Source organism: Trematomus bernacchii, unplaced genomic scaffold (assembly GCF_902827165.1).
Source record: "Trematomus bernacchii unplaced genomic scaffold, fTreBer1.1, whole genome shotgun sequence".
NCBI classification, from domain to species: domain Eukaryota; kingdom Metazoa; phylum Chordata; class Actinopteri; order Perciformes; family Nototheniidae; genus Trematomus; species Trematomus bernacchii.
This window is the reverse complement of record NW_022987520.1, coordinates 167756-181143: the sequence shown is the minus strand read 5'-3', so window position 1 is coordinate 181143 and position 13388 is coordinate 167756. Positions and strand designations below refer to the sequence as shown.

General features: G+C 39.6%; 14 non-coding genes across 14 annotated transcripts; all 14 read right to left on the bottom strand.

Annotated features, from left to right (window-relative positions):
• Positions 1-3169: 3169 nt before the first annotated feature.
• trnaq-uug lies at positions 3170-3241 on the bottom strand. Its single transcript has one exon. It is a non-coding gene; the product is annotated as a tRNA-Gln (tRNA).
• A 351-nt stretch (positions 3242-3592) lies between these two features.
• trnaq-uug lies at positions 3593-3664 on the bottom strand. Its single transcript has one exon. It is a non-coding gene; the product is annotated as a tRNA-Gln (tRNA).
• A 414-nt stretch (positions 3665-4078) lies between these two features.
• trnaq-uug lies at positions 4079-4150 on the bottom strand. The gene has a single exon. It is a non-coding gene; the product is annotated as a tRNA-Gln (tRNA).
• A 231-nt stretch (positions 4151-4381) lies between these two features.
• Positions 4382-4453, bottom strand: trnaq-uug. The gene has a single exon. It is a non-coding gene; the product is annotated as a tRNA-Gln (tRNA).
• Positions 4454-5538: 1085 nt separating this feature from the next.
• Positions 5539-5610, bottom strand: trnaq-uug. The gene has a single exon. It is a non-coding gene; the product is annotated as a tRNA-Gln (tRNA).
• Positions 5611-6024: 414 nt separating this feature from the next.
• trnaq-uug lies at positions 6025-6096 on the bottom strand. Its single transcript has one exon. It is a non-coding gene; the product is annotated as a tRNA-Gln (tRNA).
• A 231-nt stretch (positions 6097-6327) lies between these two features.
• Positions 6328-6399, bottom strand: trnaq-uug. Its single transcript has one exon. It is a non-coding gene; the product is annotated as a tRNA-Gln (tRNA).
• A 221-nt stretch (positions 6400-6620) lies between these two features.
• trnaq-uug lies at positions 6621-6692 on the bottom strand. Its single transcript has one exon. It is a non-coding gene; the product is annotated as a tRNA-Gln (tRNA).
• A 361-nt stretch (positions 6693-7053) lies between these two features.
• Positions 7054-7125, bottom strand: trnaq-uug. Its single transcript has one exon. It is a non-coding gene; the product is annotated as a tRNA-Gln (tRNA).
• Positions 7126-7356: 231 nt separating this feature from the next.
• On the bottom strand, positions 7357-7428 carry trnaq-uug. Its single transcript has one exon. It is a non-coding gene; the product is annotated as a tRNA-Gln (tRNA).
• A 1515-nt stretch (positions 7429-8943) lies between these two features.
• On the bottom strand, positions 8944-9015 carry trnaq-uug. The gene has a single exon. It is a non-coding gene; the product is annotated as a tRNA-Gln (tRNA).
• Positions 9016-9280: 265 nt separating this feature from the next.
• On the bottom strand, positions 9281-9352 carry trnaq-uug. Its single transcript has one exon. It is a non-coding gene; the product is annotated as a tRNA-Gln (tRNA).
• Positions 9353-9572: 220 nt separating this feature from the next.
• Positions 9573-9644, bottom strand: trnaq-uug. The gene has a single exon. It is a non-coding gene; the product is annotated as a tRNA-Gln (tRNA).
• A 265-nt stretch (positions 9645-9909) lies between these two features.
• Positions 9910-9981, bottom strand: trnaq-uug. The gene has a single exon. It is a non-coding gene; the product is annotated as a tRNA-Gln (tRNA).
• Positions 9982-13388: the final 3407 nt, after the last annotated feature.

Below are 13388 nucleotides of genomic sequence, written 5' to 3'. Positions count from 1 at the left end.
GAATTATATAACATTTTATACCTAAAAACATGGTGAAAATGGATATTTTAGGGCTGTTGACAGTATTTTCAGATTTATGGAGTGATACAAAGAGATATGCGCATATTTCATGAGATAATGGATCATTTGCATATTTAAACATGCTATTTCAGAAACCTTGTAATACAAAAAACAATTGCCTTATTGTAACTAATTAACTGGAGAAATATCTAGCTGATATCTTTAAGTTAAAAAGATTACCCTATTCACCTGGGGTGTCTCGCCTTAAAACGATAAACACGCTGCTGAAGTTAATCCATAGGTTAATCCAATGTGTCTGTGTCCCTTTGAAATGATTTCTGATAATCCATGGGCAAACAGATGGATAATCCATGTTTTTACGTTTCTAGATGTCAGAGCTAGAATGTAGCTTCACTCTAATGCAAAAGTACATGCGCAAAGCCCCCACCTTTTTTCCACAATGAGTGTGTGTGGGGGAATCCCCCTTCGATTCTATTGGCTCTAACGGTCAGAAAGAGGTGTCAACCATCAAAATCGAGCAAGGGGGGCCAGAGATATGGAAAATCCACCCAAATGACCCCAGAAGTGGTTTATTTTTGCTAAACCTCTCTAAAAAGGTCAAATGTCACTTGTTTTGCATCAATCTTGATACAGGGTACTTATTATATGTTGTACTTTGGATTCCTAAAGCTTTTAGTCTACTAACCCATCATCCAAGGGTAGTTTTCACTATAAGTACAAAATAATTTTTTGGACGGACACTATAATTTACAGTTTTTTACTATGTAAAATCTGAATTTTTTTTTAAATAAAAAAGATCTATATTGATTCTGACTCTTCTACATCCAACTCACAGGTGAATCATTACTTTGAGAAAAAAGATTATTAATTTAACCCTTTTAGAAGGGAAGATATGGTCATTTGTTCTGGGAATGTCATTTTCGAGCCTGAGACCTGAAAAACAGGCTCAGGGCTTAACAGGTTAAAGGGGACCTATCATGCAAAATGCACTTTTTGATGTCTTCTATACATAAACATGTGTCCCCGGTGTGTCAGGGAACTCACGCAGCGTCAGAAAATAAAACCCTCTCTCTTTTCCTCCGTACCCAAATCTCTAAAAACGGGGCTACAACGGAGCTGATCCAGATTTGCGTGCGATATGACGTCAAATCTGAAATGTGGACCCACGGCCCTATCAGAAACGTTGCTATCAGAAACAATGCCCGACTGTTTTGGAAGTAATATGGTCGGTGGTTACATTAGCATCGCTAACACTCAGAGCTAACCTGTACTGGAGAGCATGTGTGTGAAGAAGCAGGAAATAAAAAGGAACTCACCTTGTGGTATAACCGGCAAGAGAGAAAGCCTTTGAGCTCCATACTGTTTCAGAAAGAATCCTTGATAATCCATGATATGGCGTTTCATCACGGCAGTATCTGCCGTTAGAATCTCCCGCATGAGCAGACATAAGCTCCGCCCCTCTTTTTTTTTATCAGATTCTTTTTTTTTTAAAGCTTTTTACCCAAAATCAGCACTTTAGAAACAGGAAATGAAATAGAGGGATATGAGGCATGGCTAGAATGGGTGATCTGTTTGGTATTTTGAGCAAAACACTTCACTTCAACCCTCTCTATTTTCCTCCATACCCAAATCTCTAAAAAAGGGGCTGCAACGGATCTGATAAAAACTGATCCAGATTTGAACACTGTCCTGACGTCAGGACGGTGGCACTACGGCTATTGGGCCAATCCACCAATCAGGAGGAGACAGCCACGGCCATTGCCGTTCGAAAGCGTTGGAGACGCTGTAGTACATATGCCAGGCCTGTAAGTGGCGCTGTAGTCTGCCACAAAAGCAGCGAAGAAGACTTGGTTACCATGGTTACCCTTCTGTTTATTCTCCGCTGTGGCTTTCTTTCTCCCTCCCCGAGGCAAGCGTTTGCTCCCGCTGCTTTAATTCAATGCAACCCCTCCCCGTCGAGGCAAGCACTGTAATTCTCTCCGGTTAGTCCACCAGCAGATGACAAACACCCCCCTCTCCGCCTCTTCCAAGGAACGAGGGGACCGTGCGGCAGAGTTTCAGTTTCAGTTTGTTTCGCCGGTCAAGATGTCCGTTAAAGTTTAAATCTTCCGGACAAAATTAGAAAAGTGCCGGTCAAAGGTCTTCTTTGTTATTTATTGAGCTTTAAAGGTGGGGTAGGTAAGTTTGAGAAACCGGCTCGAGATACACTTTTTGTTATATTCCATGGAATGCTCTTAACATCCCGATAGCAATGAATATCTGAAGTGCTTTGACAAAAAATCCATAAAAAAATATCATCTGTGGAAGCCGTAGTACTGTAAAAAGCACGACCCGGCTAAAATGACTGGATGGCGTACCTGCCTGTCAGCCTTCCATCTGTGCACAAACTTATCTCGTGCCCTCATTGGTCATGTTCGTGTGTGTTGGAGGAGGGGCTCTGTGTATTTTCAAATTCTAGCACACTCGAGCTGGTTTCTCCAAACTCTCTTTAAAACAAATGAATAACGACTCTATGTAATAAAACACGGAGGACGGAGATCTCTTTTTCTCCCCCTCTTCTGACAGCCCAGCAGCTGATCAGAGCACGTCTCCCCTCTCCTGCAGGGGGGCGTGGTCAGCAGAATCAGACCCGTAGACAGCAAACAGCACATAGAGCGAAATGAGGCATGGCTAAAATGCATGATCTGTTTGGTATTTTGAAAACAGAAACGTATAAATATACCTTATATAGGTATGGCCCTACAATATATCATTTAAATATAGCATGATAGGTTTCCTTTAAATAAAAAGTTGTTATCATGTTACTCTCAGATTGGAAGAGGACATTCAGGATTTTCACAACCAACACAAACTGGTTATCCCTCCAGTGTGTAAGAATCCCTTAAAAAAATGCAACTAATCCAGAACGCTGCTGCCAGAGTCCTGAGCAAAACAAAAAGAGTAGAACACAGAATTCCTGTTCTGGGAATCTTGGTCAATATGACTTGTTTACATTTCCTTTTCTCATTTTGTACTAAAGAAAGACTTACTTTGGAACTTGCATGTACAAGACCGGCGCACTGTGAAATAGAAATGTTGCATTTAACCCATCTCAGTTCTACTATTTGTTAGTGGACTACATGGGAGCAGTTTCTTTCACTAAGTCATCAGGATCCACCGAGATTTGAACTGGGATCACTGGATTCAAAGTCCAGAGTGCTAACCATTACACCATGGAACCACGTATTCTTTACTATCAGTGCACTAACCAGAACTAAATCTACGTTAAACTTTGGTTTCTTGCTTCTAGTAGTTTGTAACTGAACCGATAGTCCATAAGGGGTTATGAGGGTATTTATTTATTCAGTGTGTTTTTTTTGATGTTTTCTGTTTTTTGGGACTTTCCCCGCTGAATGTTCTTGCAACTAAACAGTTCCTTTTGACAGTGAATACGGGGAAATATGACTCTTTCTACTTTCTTTTAAAAATGTTGTACTAGAAAGACTACCTTTGAATTTGATAACTGTCAATTCTGGAGGAAGAAATGGGGGATTATATATTGAATATGTGTGGTGTAACTCTGTAGATCATCAGGTTCCACCGAGATTTGAACTCAGATCACTGGATTCAAAGTCCAGAGTGCTAACCATTACACCATGGAACCATGTATTCTTTACTATCAGTGCACTAACCAGAACTAAATCTACGTTAAACTTTGGTTTCTCGCTTCTAGTAGTTTGTAACTGAACCAATAGTCCATAAGGGGTTATGAGGGTATTTATTTATTCAGTGTGTTTTTTTTGATGTTTCTGTTTTTTGGGACTTTCCCCGCTGAATGTTCTTGCAACTAAACAGTTCCTTTTGACAGTGAATACGGGGACATATGACTCTTTCTACTTTCTTTTTAAAATGTTGTACTAGAAATACTACCTTTGAATTTGATAACTGTAAATGCTGGAGGAAGAATAGGTTTCCTACATCTCTTACAGTGAAGTTCTGACCTGATGGTCTCCCTTTAAACACATTGGAAATGGGAGATTATATATTGTATATGTGTGGGGTAACTCTGTAGATCTTCAGGTTCCACCGAGATTTGAACTGGGATCACTGGATTCAAAGTCCAGAGTGCTAACCATTACACCATGGAACCATGAGATTGTGAGTTTCAGTGCACTGTTTTTCGAGCAAATGCAACTTAATCTACGTTAAACTTTGGTTTCTTGCTTTTAGTAGTTGGTTACTGAACCAATAGAGGACGAAAAAACTGTTTCGGGTTTGTCACCATCTCTTACGGTGAAGTTCCGACGTGATGGTTTCCGTTCAAATACATTGGAAATGGGAGCGTATATATTGTATATGTTTGGGTTGACTGTAATTCATCAGGTTCGACCGAGATTTGAACTGGGATCACTGGATTCAAAGTCCAGAGTGCTAACCATTACACCATGGAACCATGAAATTCTTTACTATCAGTGCACTCACCGGAACTAATGGCGCGTTTCCACTACACGGCCTCGCTCGGCCTCGCTCGGTATGGCTAGGCCTCGTTAGGACTGGCTCACTTTATGGCGCATTTCCATTACAGTTTAGGAACTGGGGTAGTATCTATAGTAACGCAGTGTAGGCGGAGCCGTGACGTCATCTTCAATGAGAACCCCAGAAAAACAACACAGCCGTTAGCTGTTAGCACTCAGAGCTCACAGCTCCTCATATCTGTTCAGAAACTAGACAAAAGTTAAACAAGTACAAACCACAGACTGCCTGTGTCATGGCGAATACAGTCGCTGCTTTATTTATGTCTGTATAGGCCGTTGTTGTGAGTGTGGACGGTTGGAGCATATACTGCGTTAGCTTAGCCGATCTCCATTTAGAAAACACGCATTTTAAAAGGTGTTTCGCCTGCCGTCTGTCTGCAGACTTGTCAAAGCATTAATTCATGGTTTTTACTAACCGGTATCAGTATGTTGTTACTTCGGCATCATTTTGAAACGTGTATTACAATTAAATCACGGTCAAATATGTCCATCTTGTTGTAGTTGTCGCCCCCTTGCTAGCGATTCTCTCTCTAGTTTAGCATACTCAGCCCGACTCAGCCTCGTTGTCTCTGGCCCTAGAACCACGATTTTATTAGGCCAGAAAAACTGTGAATTAGGACCCGCCGGCCGGTACTAGGCCAAGTGGAAACGCAACCAAAAACGGGCCGCTGATGTCACAGCCCTCTTAAACCGTGCTCCGCGCTGTAGTGGAAACGCGCCATTAATCTACGTTAAACTTTGGTTTCTCGCTTCTAGTAGTTTGTAACTGAACCAATAGTCCATAAGGGGTTATGAGGGTATTTATTTATTCAGTGTGTTTTTTTGATGTTTTCTGTTTTTTGGGACTTTCCCCGCTGAGTGTTCTTGCAACTAAACAGTTCCTTTTGACAGTGAATACGGGGCAATATGACTCTTTCTACTTTCTTTTTGTACTAGAAAGACTACCTTATGGCAGACATAAAGTCAGCAGGCAGCACTGTGGTGTTTCTGTCAGTAAATCTTCAGGTTCCACCGAGATTTGAACTGGGATCACTGGATTCAAAGTCCAGAGTGCTAACCATTACACCATGGAGCCATGTATTCTTTACTATCAGTGCACTAACCAGAACTAAATCTACGTTAAACTTTGGTTTTTCGCTTCTAGTAGTTTGTAACTGAACCAATAGTCCATAAGGGGTTATGAGGGTATTCATTTATTCAGTGTGTTTTTTTGATGTTTTCTGTTTTTTAGGACTTTCCCCGCTGAATGTTCTTGCAACTAAACAGTTCCTTTTGACAGTGAATACGGGGCAATATGACTCTTTCTACTTTCTTTTTTAAATGTTGTACTAGAAATACTACCTTTGAATTTGATAACTGTAAATGCTGGAGGAAGAATAGGTTTCCCACATATCTTACAGTGAAGTTCTGACCTGATGGTCTCCCTTTAAACACATTGGAAATGGGGGATTATAAATTGAATATGTGTGGGGTATCTCTGTAAATCATCAGGTTCCACCGAGATTTGAACTCGGATCACTGGATTCAAAGTCCAGAGTGCTAACCATTACACCATGGAACCACGTGTTTGTGAGTTTCAGTGCACTGTTTTTCGAGCAAATGCAACTTAATCTACGTTAAACTTTGGTTTCTTGCTTTTAGTAGTTGGTTACTGAACCAATAGAGGACGAGAAAACAGTTTCGGGTTTGTCACCATCTCTTACGGTGAAGTTCCGACGTGATGGTTTCCGTTCAAATACATTGGAAATGGGAGAGTATATATTGTATATGTTTGGGTTGACTGTAATTCATCAGGTTCGACCGAGATTTGAACTGGGATCACTGGATTCAAAGTCCAGAGTGCTAACCATTACACCATGGAACCATGTATTCTTTACTCTCAGTGCACTCACCGGAACTAAATCTACATTAAACTTTGGTTTCTCGCTTCTAGTAGTTTGTAACTGAACCAATAGATGAAATGTTAGCTGTTTGGGTTTTCTCCAATCTCTTACAGTAAAGTTCTGAAAAGATGGTTTCCCTTCAAACACATTGGAAATGGGAGATTATATATTGAATATGTGTGGGGTATCTCTGTAGATCTTCAGGTTCCACCGAGACTTGAACTCGGATCACTGGATTCAAAGTCCAGAGTGCTAACCATTCCACCATGGAACCATGAGTTTGTGAGATTCAGCGCACTGTTTTTCGAGCAAATGCAACTTAATCTACATTAAACTTTGGTTTCTTGCTTCTAGTAGTTTGTAACTGAACCAATAGTCCATAAGGGGTTATGAGGGTATTTATTTATTCAGTGTTTTTTTATGATGTTTTCTGTTTTTTGGGACTTTCCCCGCTGAATGTTCTTGCAACTAAACAGTTCCTTTTAACAGTGAATACGGGGAAATATGACTCTTTCTACTTTCTTTTTAAAATGTTGTACTCAAAAGACTACCTTTGAATTTGATAACTCTAAATTCTGGAGGAAGAAATGGGTGATTATATATTGTATATGTGTGGGGTATCTCTGTAGATCATCAGGTTCCACTAAGGTTTGAACTGGGATCACTGGATTCAAAGTCCAGAGTGCTAACCATTACACCATGGAACCATGAGATTCTGAGATCATGGCACTTTTTTTTCAGCTAATGCAAATAAACCTACGTTAAACTTTGGTTTCTTGCTTCTAGTAGTTTGTAACTGAACCAATAGATGAAATGTTAGCTGTTTGGGTTTTCTCCAATCTCTTCCAGTAAAGTTCTGACATGATGGTTTCCCTTCAAACACATTGGAAATGGGAGATTATATATTGAATATGTGTGGGGTAACTCTGTAGATCTTCAGGTTCCACCGAGATTTGAACTCAGATCACTGGATTCAAAGTCCAGAGTGCTAACCATTACACCATGGAGCCATGTATTCTTTACTATCAGTGCACTAACCAGAACTAAATCTACGTTAAACTTTGGTTTCTCGCTTCTAGTAGTTTGTAACTGAACCAATAGTCCATAAGGGGTTATGAGGGTATTTCTTTATTCTTTGTTTTTTTATGATGTTTTCTGTTTTTTGGGACTTTTAACCTCTTAAGCCCTGAGCCTGTTTTTCAGGTCTCAGGCTCAAAAATGACATTCCCAGAACAAATGACCATATCTTCCCTTCTTAAAGGGTTAAATTAATAATCTTTTTTCTCAAAGTAATGATAAACCTGTGAGTTGGATGTAGAAAAGTCAGAATCAATATAGATGTTTTTTATTTTAAAGAAAATTCAGATTTTACATAGTATAAACTGTAAATTATAGTGTCCGTCCAAAGATTCTTTTTTTACTTATAGTGAAAACTACCCTTGGATGATGGGTTAGTAGACTAAAAGCTTTAGGAATCCAAAGTACAACATATAATAAGTACCCTGTATCAAGATTGATGCAAAACAAGTGAAATTTGACCTTTTTAGAGAGATTTAGCCAAAAGAAACCACTTCTGGGGTCTTTTGGGTGGATTTGACCTATCTCTGGCCCCCCTTGCTCGATTTTGATGAATGAAATCTCTTTATAACCGCTAGAGCCAATGGAATCGAGGGAAAGTTATATACACACCAACACGTTAACAAATAAGGAGTGAGAGTGACGCGTTACCAAAACCGGAAGCTGCATACACTTTGGTGGCTACCATTAGCAGCTAACTTTTCTGCTCCGATTTTTACATAAAAAATGGAATTATGGATTATAAATAATTTCTTCAAAGGCACAGGTACATTATCAACCTATGGATCAACAGTTGTAGCATTTTTTTTTTCGTTTTAATGCCATTGAACACGTCTTTTGACCTAATTGACAGATACGGTGAGACGATCTGCCGTAAAAGCTCCGTAAAGGTACGTGTTGTGATGTCTGTGTTTGCTTCCCCTGTCGCAAGTTCGGATCGCTCAGTGATGATACTATACCTACATAATCAGTGGAGTCTCAGCTTTAATAGGCTATATTGTATGTGCAGCTACGATAAGTAATAAGGGTATCTTTATCTTGAATTGTGTGCCGCAGTGCGTTAGAATTGTTTTCCGCTCAGGGGTCATTTAGACGCTTCTTATGAGACTTGTGTTTTGTTTTGGTAAAAATGGTTCATATTTTCAGTTAGCTGAGATTCTTCTCGTTAATCTGGTGCTACACATTAATAGTTTCATAAATGTTAGGAAGCCCTGAGACATTATCTCGAAAAAAAAACGGTGGGAGGGGTCCAATGTCCGCCGTGCTTAAGAGGTTAAAAATGTTATACTAGAAAGACTACCTTTGAATTTGATAACTGTAAATGCTGGAGGAAGAACAGGTTTCCCACATCTCTTAGAGTGAAGTTCTGACATGATGGTTTCCCTTTAAACACATTGGAAATGGGGGATTATATATTGTATATGTGTGGTGTAACTCTGTAAATCATTAGGTTCCACCGAGATTTGAACTCAGATCACTGGATTCAAAGTCCAGAGTGCTAACCATTACACCATGGAACCATGTATTCTTTACTATCAGTGCACAAACCCGAACTAAATCTACGTTAAACTTTGGTTTCTCGCTTTTAGTAGTTTGTAACTGAACCGATAGAGGAAGAGAGAACTGCTAGATAAACTACCTCTGAATTTGATAACTCTAAATGCTGGAAGAAGAAAGAACTGTTTGGGTTTTGTCCCCATCTCTTACAGTGAAGTTCTGACATGAATGTTTCCCCTTAAACCCTACACCTAAATCTAAACATGTGTGGGGTAACTCTAATACATCAGGTTCCACCGAGATTTGAACTCTGATCACTGGATTCAAAGTCCAGAGTGCTAACCATTACACCATGGAGCCATGTATTCTTTACTATCAGTGCACTAACCAGAACTAAATCTACGTTAAACTTTGGTTTCTCGCTTCTAGTAGTTTGTAACTGAACCAATAGATGAAATGTTAGCTGTTTAGGTTTCCCCCATCTCTTACAGTAAAGTTCTGACCTGATGGTCTCCCTTTAAACACATTGGAAATGGGGGATTATATATTGTATATGTGTGGGGTATCTCTGTAATTCATCAGGTTCCACCGAGATTTGAACTCAGATCACTGGATTCAAAGTCCAGAGTGCTAACCATTACACCATGGAACCATGTATTCTTTACTATCAGTGCACTAACCAGAACTAAATCTACGTTAAACTTTGGTTTCGCGCTTTTAGTAGTTTGTAACTGAACCGATAGAGGAAGAGAGAACTGCTAGATAAACTACCTCTGAATTTGATAACTCTAAATGCTGGAAGAAGAAAGAACTATTTGGGTTTCGTCCCCATCTCTTACAGTGAAGTTCTGACATGAATGTTTCCCCTTAAACCCTAAACCTAAATCTAGACATGTGTGGGGTAACTCTAATACATCAGGTTCCACCGAGATTTGAACTGGGAACACTTGATTCAAAGTCCAGAGTGCTAACCATTACACCATGGAGCCATGTATTCTTGACTATAGGTAGAGTACTTTTGAGTACTTTTCCCACAATAGTTCATCGAACTACGATATATTTGCGTTCACACCAAAAAGCCCCAGGAACTAAAGTAGCTCAAATTAGTTCGTCCGACCCGCTTTTCAGTCCCTGCTAGAGAGCAGGGACTATTGTGGGAGAAAGTAGTTCGTACGTCTGATTGGCTGTGCGGAATGCAAACCACGCCCGTTTGACTCTGAATTTTTTGTTGTAAGCGGCCATTGTATTTGCTGCAGCGCACCCGAAGAGATTCCTTTTGTGAAAGCAGTTATTATAGCAACACTAAATAAATCAATTGGAGCGGTGGAGTGATGAGGATGTGTCTGCGCTTCTGGCGATTTACTCGGAGGACGCATTCAGAAGCTTCTACTGAATGCAGTTTCCGTGGCTCGATCAGCAAAGTTAGCAGATCTGGCAAAGTAATGTCGGGACGGCTACGAAGGTAAAATAAAATACATGCACTGCACTGTTTTAATCTGCACAATACTGGTCTTAGATGTACTTTTATTTGCTCAGTAGATCGAGCTAGCCATGCTAGAACTTGCTATAATAGGTCCAAGCTGGCTAACAACATCTAGCTAGCTAGCTATTCTCAGCCGTCCCCGCTATGAACACGTTTTGACTTGTGAATAAGTGTGCAATGTTCTGTCATTTGCTTCACTAACTCATGGCACTAATCGTGTGTTTCAGGCGAGGTGTTTCTCTCAGGATTAGAAACTAGTTTTCCCCTCCGGGATAAAACGATAATATAACGTTAGCAATTAGCATGCTAGCTGGACATAATGCTACCTAGTTGCTATAATTTCAAGTCATTTGCAACATTCATTCTACATGTTAATGGTAAAAGCTTAAACAGTTCATTACCTGCATGCCACAAAGACTGATGTTCTAATATTTTTGCACATTTAAGTAGAAATGTAATTGAAATTCTATTTAGTTTTCCTTTTTTTTATTGATTGTTATAATTGTACTCAGCCATGTTATGTTACAGTAGAATTCAATCCACTTACACTGTAACTACTCTGGCCTTGAAAGAAGGTTACACATCTAACTGATGTCCACGAATCCCTATAAAACAAAGTTCAAGCATACATTAAGCACAAAACAATAAATAAGGGCACTTTGATATTTATTTTTTATTTGATATTATTTGATCCTATCTTATACTTTACACCTGCATGTTGTACACTGTCCCTGCCTGCACCATGTCCAATGTTGGACAATGTTGTCTCGTTGTTGCGATTAAACTGATCTTGTATCTTGCATATTTCACCTTAGGAAAGTGGGCACGCGATGACAGCTTCCTTGACACCATCATGGCGATGGACCGCCGTGCCATGGTCAGCAAGGAGAATGAGGACCTGCGTGCCAAGGAGATGCACGACGAACGGCTGCTGCATTCACACAAGGCCCAGGAATCGAGGTGGAGCAACAAAATACCTTTCAGGCTGGGCTTCTGGCAGTGCTAAGCGAGCTGATTAAATCCAACAGGCCTTCAATACAAAAATTAAGAAAAACTTGTCGTCGTTGATAAACTGTACAATGACTTGTTGGGAGGCGTGCGGTGCAGTGGTCTGGTGCGTTGGTGTTCGGATCAGGGGAGCACAGGTTCAAACCCCACTGCAGTCAGGATGTCGTTGTGTCCCTGGGCAAGACACTTCACCCCAAATTGCCTACACCTGGGACAGTTCATTTTGTATTATTGTGATTATATATATATATGCCACTGTTATTAATACTGACACCTAACTTTGCACTAAGGTGTGTCTGCTGCTGAGCCTACCTATTGTTATTATATATATATATATATATATATATTGCCACTGTTATTATATTATTTTGATACTACTGACACTTATTGATCTGCTGCTGATAAATAAAAGAGAACCTACATGCACGGCACTAGCATCATGACTGTCTTTGTTTAAACCAGCAGCAGTGCAGCGGTACACAGACTAACCTGTGTGTGTGTGTGTAACGTAGTTCTTCAGGTGTGTATGCTTAACATGTATGTATTTATCACAGTAAAGATGATATAAAAAAAGCTTTTTAAAGAGCTTTCAACCTCATCCCATTGTCTTTAACACACATTTAACATAATAATATACTCATATTAATATACAAATATACAGTATGAGTACTGTTTTGATACTGACATGTAATCTTTGCACTAAGGTGCGTCTGCACTATTGTAATTGTGTCTGTTGACTGTGGTAAATAAAAGAGAGAACCAAATGCACTGTACAAAAGATCAGCTTTATTGTCAATTTACAATTTCCATGCTGTTCAGATGCCTCATAAGGGCTGTGCTCTTGAATCAGCATTTCTATTGCATTTGAATGGTCGATCTGTATTTGTATTTGTGGCTGAGTTATTGGCTTAAATAACTCGGTTACGAAGCTGTATAACACGACCACCAAAACGTCAACTCCATACCGTGTCTGAGGTCGGAAGGTAAACAGAAGCATACAGCGGAAGTGGAAGTTTTTTTTCTTCTACTTCTCTCGGTTTTTTTGGCGAATTGCAACTTTAAGGTGCATACCGCCACCTACTGTACTCGCCGTGAAGTTGTTTGCGGCCTGCCAGTAAACCCAAAGCAGAAGAAGAAGAAGTGACGTCAGCGGCTCATTTGCCTAATCCACCCCCAGGAACTCATTTTGGTGTGAACGCAATCTGCTTTAGTTCATCAGAACTAAAGGAGCTCTCATGAACTAAAGTTCTCATGAACTACTGTGGGAAAAGTACTTGGTGTGAACGCCCCTTATCAGTGCACTAACCAGAACTAAATCTACGTTAAACTTTGGTTTCTCGCTTCTAGTAGTTTGTAACTGAACCAATAGTCCATAAGGGGTTATGAGGGTATTTCTTTATTCTTTGTTTTTTTATGATGTTTTCTGTTTTTTGGGACTTTTAACCTCTTAAGCCCTGAGCCTGTTTTTCAGGTCTCAGGCTCAAAAATGACATTCCCAGAACAAATGACCATATCTTCCCTTCTAAAAGGGTTAAATTAATAATCTTTATTCTCAAAGTAATGATAAACCTGTGAGTTGGATGTAGAAAAGTCAGAATCAATATAGATGTTTTTTATTTTAAAGAAAATTCAGATTTTACATAGTAAAAAACTGTAAATTATAGTGTCCGTCCAAAGATTCTTTTTTACTTATAGTGAAAACTACCCTTGGATGATGGGTTAGTAGACTAAAAGCTTTAGGAATCCAAAGTAAAACATATAATGAGTACCCTGTATCAAGATTGATGCAAAACAAGTGACATTTGACCTTTTTAGAGAGATTTAGCAAAAAGAAACACTTCTGGGGTCATTTGGGTGGATTTGACCTATCTCTGGCCCCCCTTGCTCGATTTTGATGAATGAAAT